Source organism: Helianthus annuus, chromosome 7, assembly GCF_002127325.2.
Source record: "Helianthus annuus cultivar XRQ/B chromosome 7, HanXRQr2.0-SUNRISE, whole genome shotgun sequence".
NCBI classification, from domain to species: Eukaryota; Viridiplantae; Streptophyta; class Magnoliopsida; order Asterales; family Asteraceae; genus Helianthus; species Helianthus annuus.
In genome coordinates, this window is record NC_035439.2 from 47,917,160 (window position 1) to 47,932,035 (window position 14,876).

At 38.1% G+C, this 14,876-nt stretch overlaps 1 non-coding gene across 1 annotated transcript; it reads right to left on the reverse strand.

Moving 5' to 3' along the window:
• Positions 1 to 584: 584 nt before the first annotated feature.
• LOC118480692 lies at positions 585 to 691 on the reverse strand. Its single transcript, XR_004863670.1, has one exon. It is a non-coding gene; the product is annotated as a small nucleolar RNA R71 (small nucleolar RNA).
• Positions 692 to 14,876: the final 14,185 nt, after the last annotated feature.

Genomic DNA, 14,876 nt, shown 5'->3' on the forward strand with positions numbered 1-14,876 from the left:
ACTGAGCACGGGGCCGTGGTGAACCTTCTGACCAACATTCTTTTCTGTTTTTGTTGCAGGACTTGGAACCAGACGCCACCTCTACGTAGTGTATGAGCTCCAGTTCTAATAAAGACATAAAAGAACCTCTAGAAGAATCCGAACGCTTTCTCAGAAAAAGACTAAAAGCTAAAAACCAAGAGAAGGTTTCGGGGAACCCACTTCCAATGGCGGACCAACGTACCCTCATGGATTATCTACGACCCACCGTAGGTAATCTCGGCGCCGCTATCAATGCACCGAATGTTGAAGCTAATAACTTCGAACTTCGGCCGCATTTGATACAGATGCTTCAAAACTCTGCAACCTTCCATGGGCTTGCGGACGAGGATCCCCATGTACATATTACTAATTTCTTAGAAATATGTGATACCTTTCGGATCAATGGAGCATCAAATGACGCCATCCGCCTCAGAATGTTTCCTTTTTCACTAAAAGACCGAGCAAAGGCTTGGCTTAATGCCCTCCCAGCTGGACCGGTAAACACCTGGGATGAACTAGCCCAAAAATTTCTATATAAGTATTTCCCTCCTGCTAAAACGGCTAAATTAATGACTGAAATTAATACCTATTCACAAGAGGACGAGGAATCCTTATATGAAACTTGGGAAAGGTTCAAGGAGCTATTGCGAAAGTGTCCTCATCACGGTCTTGCGATATGGCAACAAGTATCCACTTTCTATAATGGGTTGTTGCCACACATAAGACAAACACTTGACTCTAGCTCCGGGGGACTTTTAGGTAATAGCCGCCCACATGAAATATATAATCAAATTGAGGAAATTGCTCAAACCAATTTCCAGTGGCACACTCCCTGAGGCAATAAATCTATTGCCCCGGGCGCCCATAAGGTTGATGAAAACACCTCTTTACAAGCCTAAGTCGAGGCCCTTTCTTCTAAAATTAAAAAGTTAGAGATGACAAAAACAGTCTCGGTTATGGCTTGTGAAGGGTGTGGTGGGCCACATGAAAATTGGAGTTGTATGAAAGAAACAGATGATCAAACAGAATCGGTAAACTACATTGATAATAGACCTAGGCCGTCGGGTCCCCCAACGGGCACCTACAACCAAGGATGGCGAAACCACCCTAACCTTGGTTGGAGAGAACCCGGCAATAGTAGTAACCAACAAAATCGACGAACAAACTTTCAACAACCAAGAAATGAGTCACAAAATTTCCCTCAACAACAAGGTGGGCGAGAAAGGCTTGAAGATACTATATCTCGCCTTATCTCCGACACTAAAAAGAAAAACTCGGATAGGTTTCTACAATTAGAATCAAATTTTAGAAATCAACAAGCTAGTATACAAAACATCGAAAAACAAATAAATCAACTAGCCCAAAATTTCTCCGAGAGACCGCAAGGCGCGTTACCAAGTAATACCGAAACAAACCCAAAGGCGCAAGTTCATCTGATCACCTTACGGAACCGTACCGTGGGTCCCCCGGAAGGGCCACCGCCTATTAAGGAGATCACATCACCGCCCCATCAAGAGAAGGTTACTCCTCCACTATCAGAGCCCACCAAGGCTCCTCCGGTTCCGTACCCCGGTAGGTTAATCCGTCAAAAGACCAATGAGCAATTCGCAAAATTCGAAAGTCTACTAAAAAAATTGCATGTCAACATTCCTTTCATTGACGTCCTAACCCAAATGCCTAAATACTCTAAGTTCATGAGGGACTTCCTCACTCATAAAAGGAAAATTGAAACATTGCAATTAGTTAACTTAGGCGAAGAATGCTCCGCCCTCGTACTCAACAAACTCCCCCAAAAGAAAATTGATCCCGAAAGCTTCACAATTCCTTGCTCGATCGGGGACTCCCCCCCTTCGTAATGCACTAGCCGACCTTGGGGCTAGCATTAACCTCATGCCCGCATCAATGTTCAAAAGACTCGGCCTAGGAAAAACGAGTCCTACAAAAATGAGTATACAACTTGCTGATCGATCCGGCAAGGTGTCATTAAAAATCTCCTAGTCAAGGTCGACAATTTCGTCTACCCGGCCGACTTTGTCATACTTGATATGGAAGAAGACACCGAAGTCCCCCTCATAATAGGGAGACCATTTCTCGCCACCGCACAAGCAGTGGTAGACATGAATGACGGAACACTCACTTTAAAATATGGGGATAATGAAGTAAAGTTTGGGGTTGGGAAGAGAATAGAGGACGATGACCCGGTCAATTACATGAAGGTTATTGATTCGAGTTTGGATGATGCTCTCCGACGGTGCAACATGGGATGCAAAACATCCCGCTTGGAAAACATATAACCTCGCCTTGGGTCTAGCCAATGACCCTTATAAACGTGGCGCACCACGGAGGCATTCCGCGGAACTATCCTTAGTTTAGTTTAATCTTTTAGTTTTAATTTGCAGGAATAAAACACACTCGGGATGGTCAAGGATAACAAGGGAAACGAGAAACATGGCCCCATGCACGAAAACAGGGCCATCCGACAACAATTTCTTCATTACAGTAAGCTCAGCACGAGCCGTGTCCAGCCAACACGGCCCCGTGCTGAACATCCTGCAGAAAATTGCCCACTTTAGGTAACTGGACACGGGCTGTGTTCACTAAACACGCCCCCGTGTCCAGGCTTCTGTTTCTTTTCTTTAATTTTTGTTACTGGCACCTGAACACAGGGCCGTGCCCGGTCACCACGGGGCCGTGTCCAGACTGCCAGTAACATAAAATTTTGCTTTTAACACCATTTTACACATTCAATCAACCTAAAAACTTATTTTTGGGACACATTGAGGACAATGTGTAATTTAAGTGTGGGGGGATGCTAAAACCTTGAATTTTGCAAGTCCTAATAACAAGCCTTACACAAAACTCTATTGGAACCGCTAATCACCCCAAATTTTTTTTTTCAAAAATTTTCAATTATTTTACTTATCTAAGTTTAAGTTGGGAATTCTAATTCTAACAAGGTTATATTTTTACAAATTTACAACCGATAGCATCGTGATGAAAAGAACCAACATAAGAAAATTATGAAGCGGCATGACAAGCTTAGTTAAAATTTGATTATATATACTTGATCATGTAAAACCCATTCCCACAAAAGTGAGTTTTGAGCCTTTATAGAGCATACAAATATACATCTTTACACTAAATGCTCATTTTTCGTTTCTTGTGTGAATAGCCGCTTGGTTCTTACGACTCTAGAACTTGCCACGATAATTCATTCTCGGTCCTTACCAACTTAAACCCACGTAAGTGTTGATGCATTTATTGTCTATCGCCTTCGTCAATCCGAGTGTAGTGAGAAGCCGGAAGAAATCAAGCGCATAATGTCATATTTAGTTAGAAATGGCAAGGTGGCAAACTTGTAATTAATGAGAACTTTCATTAAGTTGCCTTGACCATATAAATAGGAGGTTATGTCATAATTTTAGTAAGATTTTTGGAAGAGTTAGAAGGAGAAGACTTCTAGAGAGAGAAAGTCTAGAGAGAGAAAGTGATTGTAATTGTGATTCTTGTACTGTACACGTCAAATCTAGCAATGGAATCACATTAGTAGTACGTTATCGTGTGTTCGGTCACGTTCGTTCACGGATTCCGCACGTGAAACGTTCGTTTCGCAATCGAACGGTCTCAAAACCGGTCCTACAATTGGTATCAGAGCTAGGAGCTCGATTGCAAGATCAAACACATCATCTCGTACCAGATTTTAGCGATTTCAGAGCCAAATCAGATCTGATTTCATCGATTTCTTCATCTTCTACTCATTTCTTACGTTTTTTACTGAAAAACGTCAAATTGAACAGGTTTTCATGGTCCGTTTCGTCTGATTTTTGGATATGTTGTGCGTATAGACCTGATCTACAATCCTACCAAGTTTCAGCTCGAAACTCCAAGTCGTTTAGGAGTAATCGCGGTTTTTCGGTCCGAATTCGCGTCATACGATACGATCAGACATGGTCCGCTCATTTGGTAATACAGGTTCGCTTATTTGGAATTGATTTGGTTCGCTCATTGGAATTAGATCAGGTTCGCTCATTGGAATTACATCAGGTTCGCTCAAAAATCAACATAATAGGTCCGCTCCAAATGCTTATTTTTTGGTTCGCTCATTGTGCCTGATGTGGTCCGCTCCAAATGTGTGTCAGTATGGTTCGCTTATAAGTCATCTTCTTCACGTAATTGTCTGATCATTACAGACTATCGGGAGGTTGTTGTCATTGTCGACAGGTTAATTGCCAGCCTAGGTTCGCCGCCCATTAAAAGTAATCGGCCAAATCAGTAAGGTTGTGGCAGATGGTTGTTTTTGTTTGCACGTGAAGTCATTGTCAGTAAATGATTGTTTTTGTTTACACGTGAACGTTTGTTTTTGTAAGTGGTGGTTCGTTACACTAAGTTTTAGGAAGTCAAAGGCACCGTCCCACTTTAATACCATTTAGTGGCCCAAGTGTTGAGATCACATGTTCACCGTCCCATAAAGTGTTAAGACCCAATCATCATTTCCTGTTGCCGCCCAGTGTTACAATTCTCAGGCCAATCAAAAGCCCATTAAATTGAAGGTCCAATCCAGTTGAATTGTTACACTGTTGCCATTAAAAGGGAGGCCCAATCACGGCTTTATTGTTGTTAAAAACCGGTAAACCAATCTGCAATCATTGTTAGCCGCCCACCGCCCCACTAAGATTGAAGAATTTTCAATGTTTTTGTGGTTGATTGTTACACCGCCCATTGTTACAAGTCTTAGGCCCTTTGTTCACCGCCAATATCATTTGTCGGCCCAATTAACAACCCTTATTCACCGCCATTTGTTATTGATTGTTTTGTTGTTGCCGCCCATGTGATCCAACCCAACTGCAACGCCCCGTTACATCTGCACCGCCCCATTACATCCCACTTTAATGGCCACGGCCCACTTACACATTTGTCGGCCCAATCCAAGTTCCTAAAGTTACCGCCCATTACATCACTGCCTCATTACTTCACTGCCCAAACATTGTATTTTGGCCCAATATGTCACACCCCGAAATATCAGAGCTGGCGTGACTGGACCGGTATCTTCATTGCACAGCGGAAGCAAATAAGCTAAGACTTCTAAACAATGAACGCCCGCTAAGTACTCGAATTCCCATGGGTTCTCCTATTCCAACCGTTTCATAGTTTTGAAAATGCAACCTGAGAAAGAACATGCGAAAAAGTCAACATAAAGTTGAGCGAGTTCATAGTTTGTTTTGAAAAAGATTTTAAACAAATCTTTTTGATAACCGGTTTTGAAGTTGTTGAGAAAATATAGTAAAATTATTTTCTTGGCATGATATATGAAAAACTGTGAGTCCAGCCCACAATAGTCTTTGTGCATTGCACGAGAGAGATTGGGCCGAGCCCAAATGAACCTTTGTAAGCAGGATCAGCGCGTCCTCTTACTTAGGTATAATTTGAAAAACGTTACCAAAGTTTGTAAATCCATGTATTTGTGAGTTTACATCAAATGAATCTTAAAACATTTGAAAGTTCAGTTATAAGTAGGTATGTAATGCGTCTATGAACATGTTGATCATTAATGTGTAGCTAAGACATTAATATGTGTGCCGACATAGGAAGCACTCAACCCGGTAGACGATTTAAGTGTCGATTCACTTCGACAGGGACACAAAAGCACTCTAAGTGGCCGCACATGGACCGTGAGTGGGGCTCGCCCGTACCCGATAGATCTACCCCCTGTTCCGTGGTCCTTAAAAGGATTAATGGTGCCTAAGTTAGCGCCTATTCGCACGTGATCCAAGAGTTCATTCCATAGCTTAATCATACCCTGGTTAATATGTATTTCAAAAGAAAAAAGGGGGACATAACCCATTGGGTTGTCTCGTTGTTCGTACGCAGAACAACCCAGTCCCGTTGTAGTAACTAGGACATTCCTGTCACTAGTCATGAAAATCATGCACGTTTGTGATAATACGCGTTTGTTTTGTGAAACCGGTATGTTTAGTATAGTCGTTCGTAAACCATTCAAGTTCGTTGAAAATCATTTGCAACATGGTTTATAAAGATGTGTTTTCGTTCATCGAAATAGTGTTTTCTTTTGCAAAAACTTGCATGTCTTTCCACCCCCGAAAACATTTATAAAAATGTAAAACAGTAAAAAGTGGGGGTTATGAACTCACCTTGAAATTCCTGTGCAAAGCTAGCTTAACGTGATTCCGTAGTGTCGTTCCAAGAACGTGTATTTAGCTAGCGTGCAACTATAGCATTCCTACAAATGAATACTTATGAGTTTTCTAATAGAAACAACGTAGCTAAACTACGTGTCCGAGCTCTACCGGGTCGTAAATAAAACGAATCTACGAAGGTGTTAATACTTTATTTTGGAATAACCGAACTATGGTTATTTGATCCCATTGATAATCGAGATAAAAGTAATTTTCCAAAAACAACTTAGTTCTCGAGTGTCTTAGAAAATATGTACATACTAGTAATAGGGAAAAATCCTTGTGCATGTGAAATAAACTGGTATCTAAAATTATTTAAACATGAACCCCATTACTTACAAAATAATTAACAGGATTATAGTTAACAAGAAGTCCGAAAATGTAAAAAAAAAAACTCATATGTATCAAGAGAACCATATATATAGTTATGTAAACTTATATTTAGCAAAAATATAAGTATATGGCCACGAGCCTCATAAGTTACTAAAAGCAAACTAGTTAACTTTAGTAGAGTTTTTAATGAAATTATGATATAATATCCATATAAATATATAACAAGTTAAAATCAACAACAACAGAATTTATAACAATAATGAAACCAAGATTTTACTTAAGTTCATAAATATTATTTACATGAAAATATCAAATCAAAATCATGCCTTTGTAAAATCTATGAACTTTAATACATGGAACATCATTTTGGGTGATATTACACAAGATAAAATAGAAAAAAAAAATAACAGATTTTTCTAAGAAAATACTTACAAGAAGCAAGCAAGGATTGATGTGAAAAGAGAATAAGAACTTGATCCGTAACTTGAATCCTTGATGTAAGCTTCTTGGACATATTCCTTGTGGATTTTTTTTTTTTTTTATAGAAAATGTAGGATGTATGGTTTCTTGAAAGATGACATGATGGATATAAAGGATGGTGGGTGATGTCTGATTGAGTGTAAATCCAACCATCAGAGTTGTTTTTATTTTCTTTGCCTTATTTGGTGTAAGGGGTATGATGTGTAGGTATGGCTCCACGTATTTTAAAAATACAATTATACATATGTATAATTAAATGGAAACTAAAGCTAGAAGGAAACAAGAAAACAAATATATGAAATACAGGGTTAAGGTTCGGACAAGGGTTTGGGGTGTGGTGGGAGGACATTGGGTAAATAAACTCGCTTGTATACGAAACTGTTTAAACGTTGCGCGTCTCGTTAATAAAAAAAAATAATTTATAGTTGCACGCTTGCTAGACGTGATTTTTTTTTGTTTGTTACAAAATAACTCGGTTAATATCATTTGTTATGACTTTACGATAACGTGTCGTATCTCGTTTAACCGTTCGATTAAATAAAAAAAGTAATTATTTTATTTTATTTAAGTCTCCGAGTTCGGTTAATTTATAAATCATGTTTATTGAAATTTTACCAAGTCTCGATACACATGCGTTCCGGTTTGACCATTGACCCGAGCTTGACCACATTAACCGGCAGTTGACCACGTTGACCGGCTGACCCGAGACGCCAAATCTGACCCGTTGACCTAGTTTGACCACAGTTGACCCGAACCCGAACCGAGTTGACACGTGTTGATCCAAACTTCTTGGAATGTCGTAAATTGTTTATTTAAAGTCAAAATTACGAAAAATTTTGTCGGTAATCGATAGTAGTCGCGTACGTTCATGGGTAGCGTTACAATCGCGTATGATGCTTCGGTTGTCGTTTCTAGTCCATTTTTCGATCCGATTTCCACTGCGAATATTAAAACTTGATTGCGAAGATAAATATATCATAATATTTCAACTTTTAAGGTAATACACGAGTCTAATGCTTCCGTTTCGTTGCTGGTGCATTCCTACAGTCGCGTTATTCATTCACGTGTGCGTTTTGTGACGTTCGAAAGCACGATAATTTCGCAAAACCAAAGTCATGTGTATAAAACATACGTGTAAAACTCGTATTTGTCGGCGTTGTCAACATTTTGTCCGTTGTCAGTTCGTTACCGTTAACATTCAGCAGTTTTCCCGCAAATCCACATTCACGTACTATAAAGTCAGATAGACGACACTCCAAAAGGCCTAATTAAGTTAATGCGTACCTTAAACACTAATTATTATTGCCTTAAACGCTTGTTAATCGCGTAATTAAGAGGCGTTAATTACCGGTTGTCACATTCTCCCCCTGTTGCAGAAATTTCGTCCTCGAAATTTAGTCTATGTTATCTCCTCAGAGTTGTGTCGTTCCTAGGTAAATCCGAATAATACCAAAGTTAATAACTACGTAATCAAAGCAAGAGTTATTCAGATTACGTGAATGTGAGGACATTTTGCATCAGTAAGAACCCAATTGTTCAACAGAGTTTGTTCTAGAAATCGATGTCAAGTGAACGAAGCGTTGTGATACTATCACCAATGTGATTATGTTTACGAGGGCCCAACAAAAGAGGAATTTCGACCAATAGAATTCCAAATGAACGTTCTCAGTGTGCAAATATATTTTGAGACAATAGAATTCAATACCAATGAAAACTTGCATTGGTTGTCGTTTAAATGAAACTCGAATTCAACAAACTCAAATAAATAGAATCAGAAAAATATTTGTCAACTATTGAACTAATAAAGGAATAAGATAAAATCAACGTGTTGACATTGTTGAGTTACAAGGATACACCGAAATGAAATACAACCGAACCTGGTGTATCATCATCTTAATACATAGTTGCATTAAGACTATTTAAATGATTTGTCAAACAAAGAGCATACGAAGTTTCGTAAGGAGCAATTGATCATGATTAGCACAAGCTACAAGTTTATATCGAGGCCACAAGGTGTCGTAGTGACTGAAATAATTCAACAATAGCGGTGACCGAACAAGCATCACCGTGTTTTGCATGAAACGCTCAATCTTGATTAGCCCAAGCTACAAGTTCGTTTCGACACCACAAGGTGTCGTAGTGATTGAAACAATTCAATAATAACGGTGATCAAACAAGTTCACCGTGTTTGAAATCAGATGAAAGGTTCAACGAAGTAAATCTGAATATTTATTTCAAACAAATCTCGTAGGATTTTCAACTGAAAACGAAACAAATAAACAATGTTTTCGAGTAAAGATGAAAAGCAATGAATATCACCAAAATGTCCGCTCGATGATGAAAGATCCGTTAAGAGGCACACCGAAATATGACATGAACTTGTGTACCATTGTCTTAACACACAATTGTATTAAGACTGATTTAACATGATAAATCAACAAAACAGATTTAATATCAATAAACAAATAAATAAATAATTAAATTCATACATGATGTGAGCAACAAGATTAGCACAAGCTTCAAATTTGGGAGAACGTCACCACAAGGTGATCGTGATCAAGGAAACGATTCAATGAAATCGAAGACCAAACAAGCATGTTATGGTTCAAAGCAAATGGAGTGCTTGTTGGGATTATTTGGAATATGATGGCCTCAATCCATCATATGGAATCTTGAATCGAATATATATTACGAGCAAGTTCAATCAATTGAACTTGGTAGAAACACAATCCAACGATAAATTCATGTATCAATAAGATAGTTTTGACATGGCCACAACGAAAAACCATGTATACCACTCAAAAGAAAATGAGTTTTCCAAGAAATTTGTCGACTCGATATCAAAGAGTCAACGCTTTGCAATAATGCGGTTCATCTAGATCACAATGCAAAGATCAAGTATAGCAAAACGATATTTGGGCTTTGATAAAAAAAAACAATTTGGAGTGAAGCCCTCCAATGGTCTTCACGAATCACGGACCACATGCGCTACAAACAATGCATGCGTACATATGAATTTATCAAAAATAAAACAATTGAGTGTTTGCTATTATGGAAGAAAATCTTCATGGTGCAACGACCACTAGGGGGGAGTAGAAATGCAAAAATCTACTCACTATATATGGAAGAAGTCGAAATTTCAACAAAAGAAATTTAAGGACTTTACCTGGAATTTCGTGTGAGGACTGGTTGTTAGGTGACATTACCATGGAATGCCGAACATAGCGTATTTGCCATAAATGAAATAGGGGGAATGCGAAGACGTGTGACTTCTTTTGCAGCGCCAGTAGTTGTGAGTCTCATTATACTAAGCATCGATTGTTATGAAATCTTGTTTAAGCGTCCCTCGGCGTGATTGGTGTCGCTTGCAGGATCACGTGGCAAATTACCGCTTTTCGATCAGTAGTTCTCCCACTGTCGGGATTAGCATCGTTGTTGTCATGCCCATTTGTGTTTTCCCCAAGGCCTTGCCTCTAAAGTCGTGTGTGATGTACCTTGACGTCCGCTGACGTGTAGTTTAAGTTTCACGTATAGTTGCGCAATAGTGTTACGTTCCACGTAGATTACCTGCTCGGGTAATTAAGATAGCATAGACAACATAACATAATGGTGTTTGTGCGAGTTAATAATCGCATTTCTTACGAGAGGACCTTTAATGAATTTCGACATAAGTTTCTCATCAAGAGTTTTCCAAAGGTCCTATATGCGTGTTACCAAATTTCTCAAAGTTTTGCTTTCTGTGTGTAATCGTTTCGTGTATCGTGTATCAACTCAACACTAGTGTATTTTTTTTTATCAAAATGCTTACTCATTGTTTCAGCGACGGTTGGAACCCATATTCGAGTGCTAGGCGTTCTATATGTATTCACAGTCTTAGAAATCTAAGTCCCTAGAGGAAGGTGAGGTTAGAGCCTAGGTACCTCTACAGAAACCTAATTCGCTGTAACCTATAGCTCTGATACCAATCTGTCACACCCCGAAATATCAGAGCTGGCGTGACTGGACCGGTATCTTCATTGCATAGCGGAAGCAAATAAGCTAAGACTTCTAAACAATGAACGCCCGCTAAGTACTCGAATTCCCATGGGTTCTCCTATTCCAACCGTTTCATAGTTTTGAAAATGCAACCTGAGAAAGAACATGCGAAAAAGTCAACATAAAGTTGAGCGAGTTCATAGTTTGTTTTGAAAAAGATTTTAAACAAATCTTTTTGATAACCGGTTTTGAAGTTGTTGAGAAAATATAGTAAAATTATTTTCTTGGCATGATATATGAAAAACTGTGAGTCCAGCCCACAATAGTCTTTGTGCATTGCACGAGAGAGATTGGGCCGAGCCCAAATGAACCTTTGTAAGCAGGATCAGCGCGTCCTCTTACTTAGGTATAATTTGAAAAACGTTACCAAAGTTTGTAAATCCATGTATTTGTGAGTTTACATCAAATGAATCTTAAAACATTTGAAAGTTCAGTTATAAGTAGGTATGTAATGCGTATATGAACATGTTAATCATTAATGTGTAGCTAAGACATTAATATGTGTGCCGACATAGGAAGCACTCAACCCGGTAGACGATTTAAGTGTCGATTCACTTCGACAGGGACACAAAAGCACTCTAAGTGGCCGCACATGGACCGTGAGTGGGGCTCGCCCGTACCCGATAGATCTACCCCCTGTTCCGTGGTCCTTAAAAGGATTAATGGTGCCTAAGTTAGCGCCTATTCGCACGTGATCCAAGAGTTCATTCCATAGCTTAATCATACCCTGGTTAATATGTATTTCAAAAGAAAAAAGGGGGACATAACCCATTGGGTTGTCTCGTTGTTCGTACGCAGAACAACCCAGTCCCGTTGTAGTAACTAGGACATTCCTGTCACTAGTCATGAAAATCATGCACGTTTGTGATAATACGCGTTTGTTTTGTGAAACCGGTATGTTTAGTATAGTCGTTCGTAAACCATTCAAGTTCGTTGAAAATCATTTGCAACATGGTTTATAAAGATGTGTTTTCGTTCATCGAAATAGTGTTTTCTTTTGCAAAAACTTGCATGTCTTTCCACCCCCGAAAACATTTATAAAAATGTAAAACAGTAAAAAGTGGGGGTTATGAACTCACCTTGAAATTCCTGTGCAAAGCTAGCTTAACGTGATTCCGTAGTGTCGTTCCAAGAACGTGTATTTAGCTAGCGTGCAACTATAGCATTCCTACAAATGAATACTTATGAGTTTTCTAATAGAAACAACGTAGCTAAACTACGTGTCCGAGCTCTACCGGGTCGTAAATAAAACGAATCTACGAAGGTGTTAATACTTTATTTTGGAATAACCGAACTATGGTTATTTGATCCCATTGATAATCGAGATAAAAGTAATTTTCCAAAAACAACTTAGTTCTCGAGTGTCTTAGAAAATATGTACATACTAGTAATAGGGAAAAATCCTTGTGCATGTGAAATAAACTGGTATCTAAAATTATTTAAACATGAACCCCATTACTTACAAAATAATTAACAGGATTATAGTTAACAAGAAGTCCGAAAATGTAAAAAAAAAACTCATATGTATCAAGAGAACCATATATATAGTTATGTAAACTTATATTTAGCAAAAATATAAGTATATGGCCACGAGCCTCATAAGTTACTAAAAGCAAACTAGTTAACTTTAGTAGAGTTTTTAATGAAATTATGATATAATATCCATATAAATATATAACAAGTTAAAATCAACAACAACAGAATTTATAACAATAATGAAACCAAGATTTTACTTAAGTTCATAAATATTATTTACATGAAAATATCAAATCAAAATCATGCCTTTGTAAAATCTATGAACTTTAATACATGGAACATCATTTTGGGTGATATTACACAAGATAAAATAGAAAAAAAAATAACAGATTTTTCTAAGAAAATACTTACAAGAAGCAAGCAAGGATTGATGTGAAAAGAGAATAAGAACTTGATCCGTAACTTGAATCCTTGATGTAAGCTTCTTGGACATATTCCTTGTGGATTTTTTTTTTATAGAAAACGTAGGATGTATGGTTTCTTGAAAGATGACATGATGGATATAAAGGATGGTGGGTGATATCTGATTGAGTGTAAATCCAACCATCAGAGTTGTTTTTATTTTCTTTGCCTTATTTGGTGTAAGGGGTATGATGTGTAGGTATGGCTCCAAGTATTTTAAAAATACAATTATACATATGTATAATTAAATGGAAACTAAAGCTAGAAGGAAACAAGAAAACAAATATATGAAATATAGGGTTAAGGTTCGGACAAGGTTTTGGGGTGTGGTGGGAGGACATTGGGTAAATAAACTCGCTTGTATACGAAACCGTTTAAACGTTGCGCGTCTCGTTAATAAAAAAAATAATTTATAGTTGCACGCTTGCTAGACGTGATTTTTTTTTGTTTGTTACAAAATAACTCGGTTAATATCATTTGTTATGACTTTACGATAACGTGTCGTATCTTGTTTAACCGTTCGATTAAATAAAAAAAGTAATTATATTTATTTTATTTAAGTCTCCGAGTTCGGTTAATTTATAAATCATGTTTATTGAAATTTTACCAAGTCTCGATACACATGCGTTCCGGTTTGACCATTGACCCGAGCTTGACCACATTAACCGGCAGTTGACCACGTTGACCGGCTGACCCGAGACGCCAAATCTGACCCGTTGACCTAGTTTGACCACAGTTGACCCGAACCCGAACCGAGTTGACACGTGTTGATCCAAACTTCTTGGAATGTCGTAAATTGTTTATTTAAAGTCAAAATTACGAAAAATTTTGTCGGTAATCGATAGTAGTCGCGTACGTTCGTGGGTAGCGTTACAATCGCGTATGATGCTTCGGTTGTCGTTTCTAGTCCATTTTTCGATCCGATTTCCACTGCGAATATTAAAACTTGATTGCGAAGATAAATATATCATAATATTTCAACTTTTAAGGTAATACACGAGTCTAATGCTTCCGTTTCGTTGCTGGTGCATTCCTACAGTCGCGTTATTCATTCACGTGTGCGTTTTGTGGCGTTCGAAAGCACGATAATTTCGCAAAACCAAATTCATGTGTATAAAACATACGTGTAAAACTCGTATTTGTCGGCGTTGTCAACATTTTGTCCGTTGTCAGTTCGTTACCGTTAACATTCAGCAGTTTTCCCGCAAATCCACATTCGCGTACTATAAAGTCAGATAGACGACACTCCAAAAGGCCTAATTAAGTTAATTCGTACCTTAAACACTAATTATTATTGCCTTAAACGCTTGTTAATCGCGTAATTAAGAGGCGTTAATTACCGGTTGTCACACAATAAACACTCTTAGCACCGCCCAAAAGACCCAATTGTTGTTACTGTTGCCGCCATTAATAGTGAAGGCCCACAATTGCTGCCCAACATTAACAGTCACAAAACTTGTGTTTCACCGCCCATTATTTTTAGAAAAGCCCAATCAATAGCCCATTATTACACCGTTTTTTTTTTTTGGTGTTATAAAAATTAATAATAAAAAAAAAACAACAAACAAACAAAACAAAAATAAAAAAAACCATTATTTTTCTATAAATAATTGGGGGCATTTGAATTAACAGTGTACATTCATTGGAACGTTTTCGCGGATCTTTGACACGAGTTCTAGATCAATTTCATCGACACACACTTTTACGGATTCAGTTCAGTTTAAACTGATCGTTTATCTGTGTATTTGCAGGTAATTCGAAGTGATTTGTTGTCACCGGATTTTCATCAATCGAATATTCATCAGATTTTTTGTTTGTGTGAAATCTTTTTAATTGATTGAAAATCTGTTGCTGTGTATTTCTCATTACCAAGAC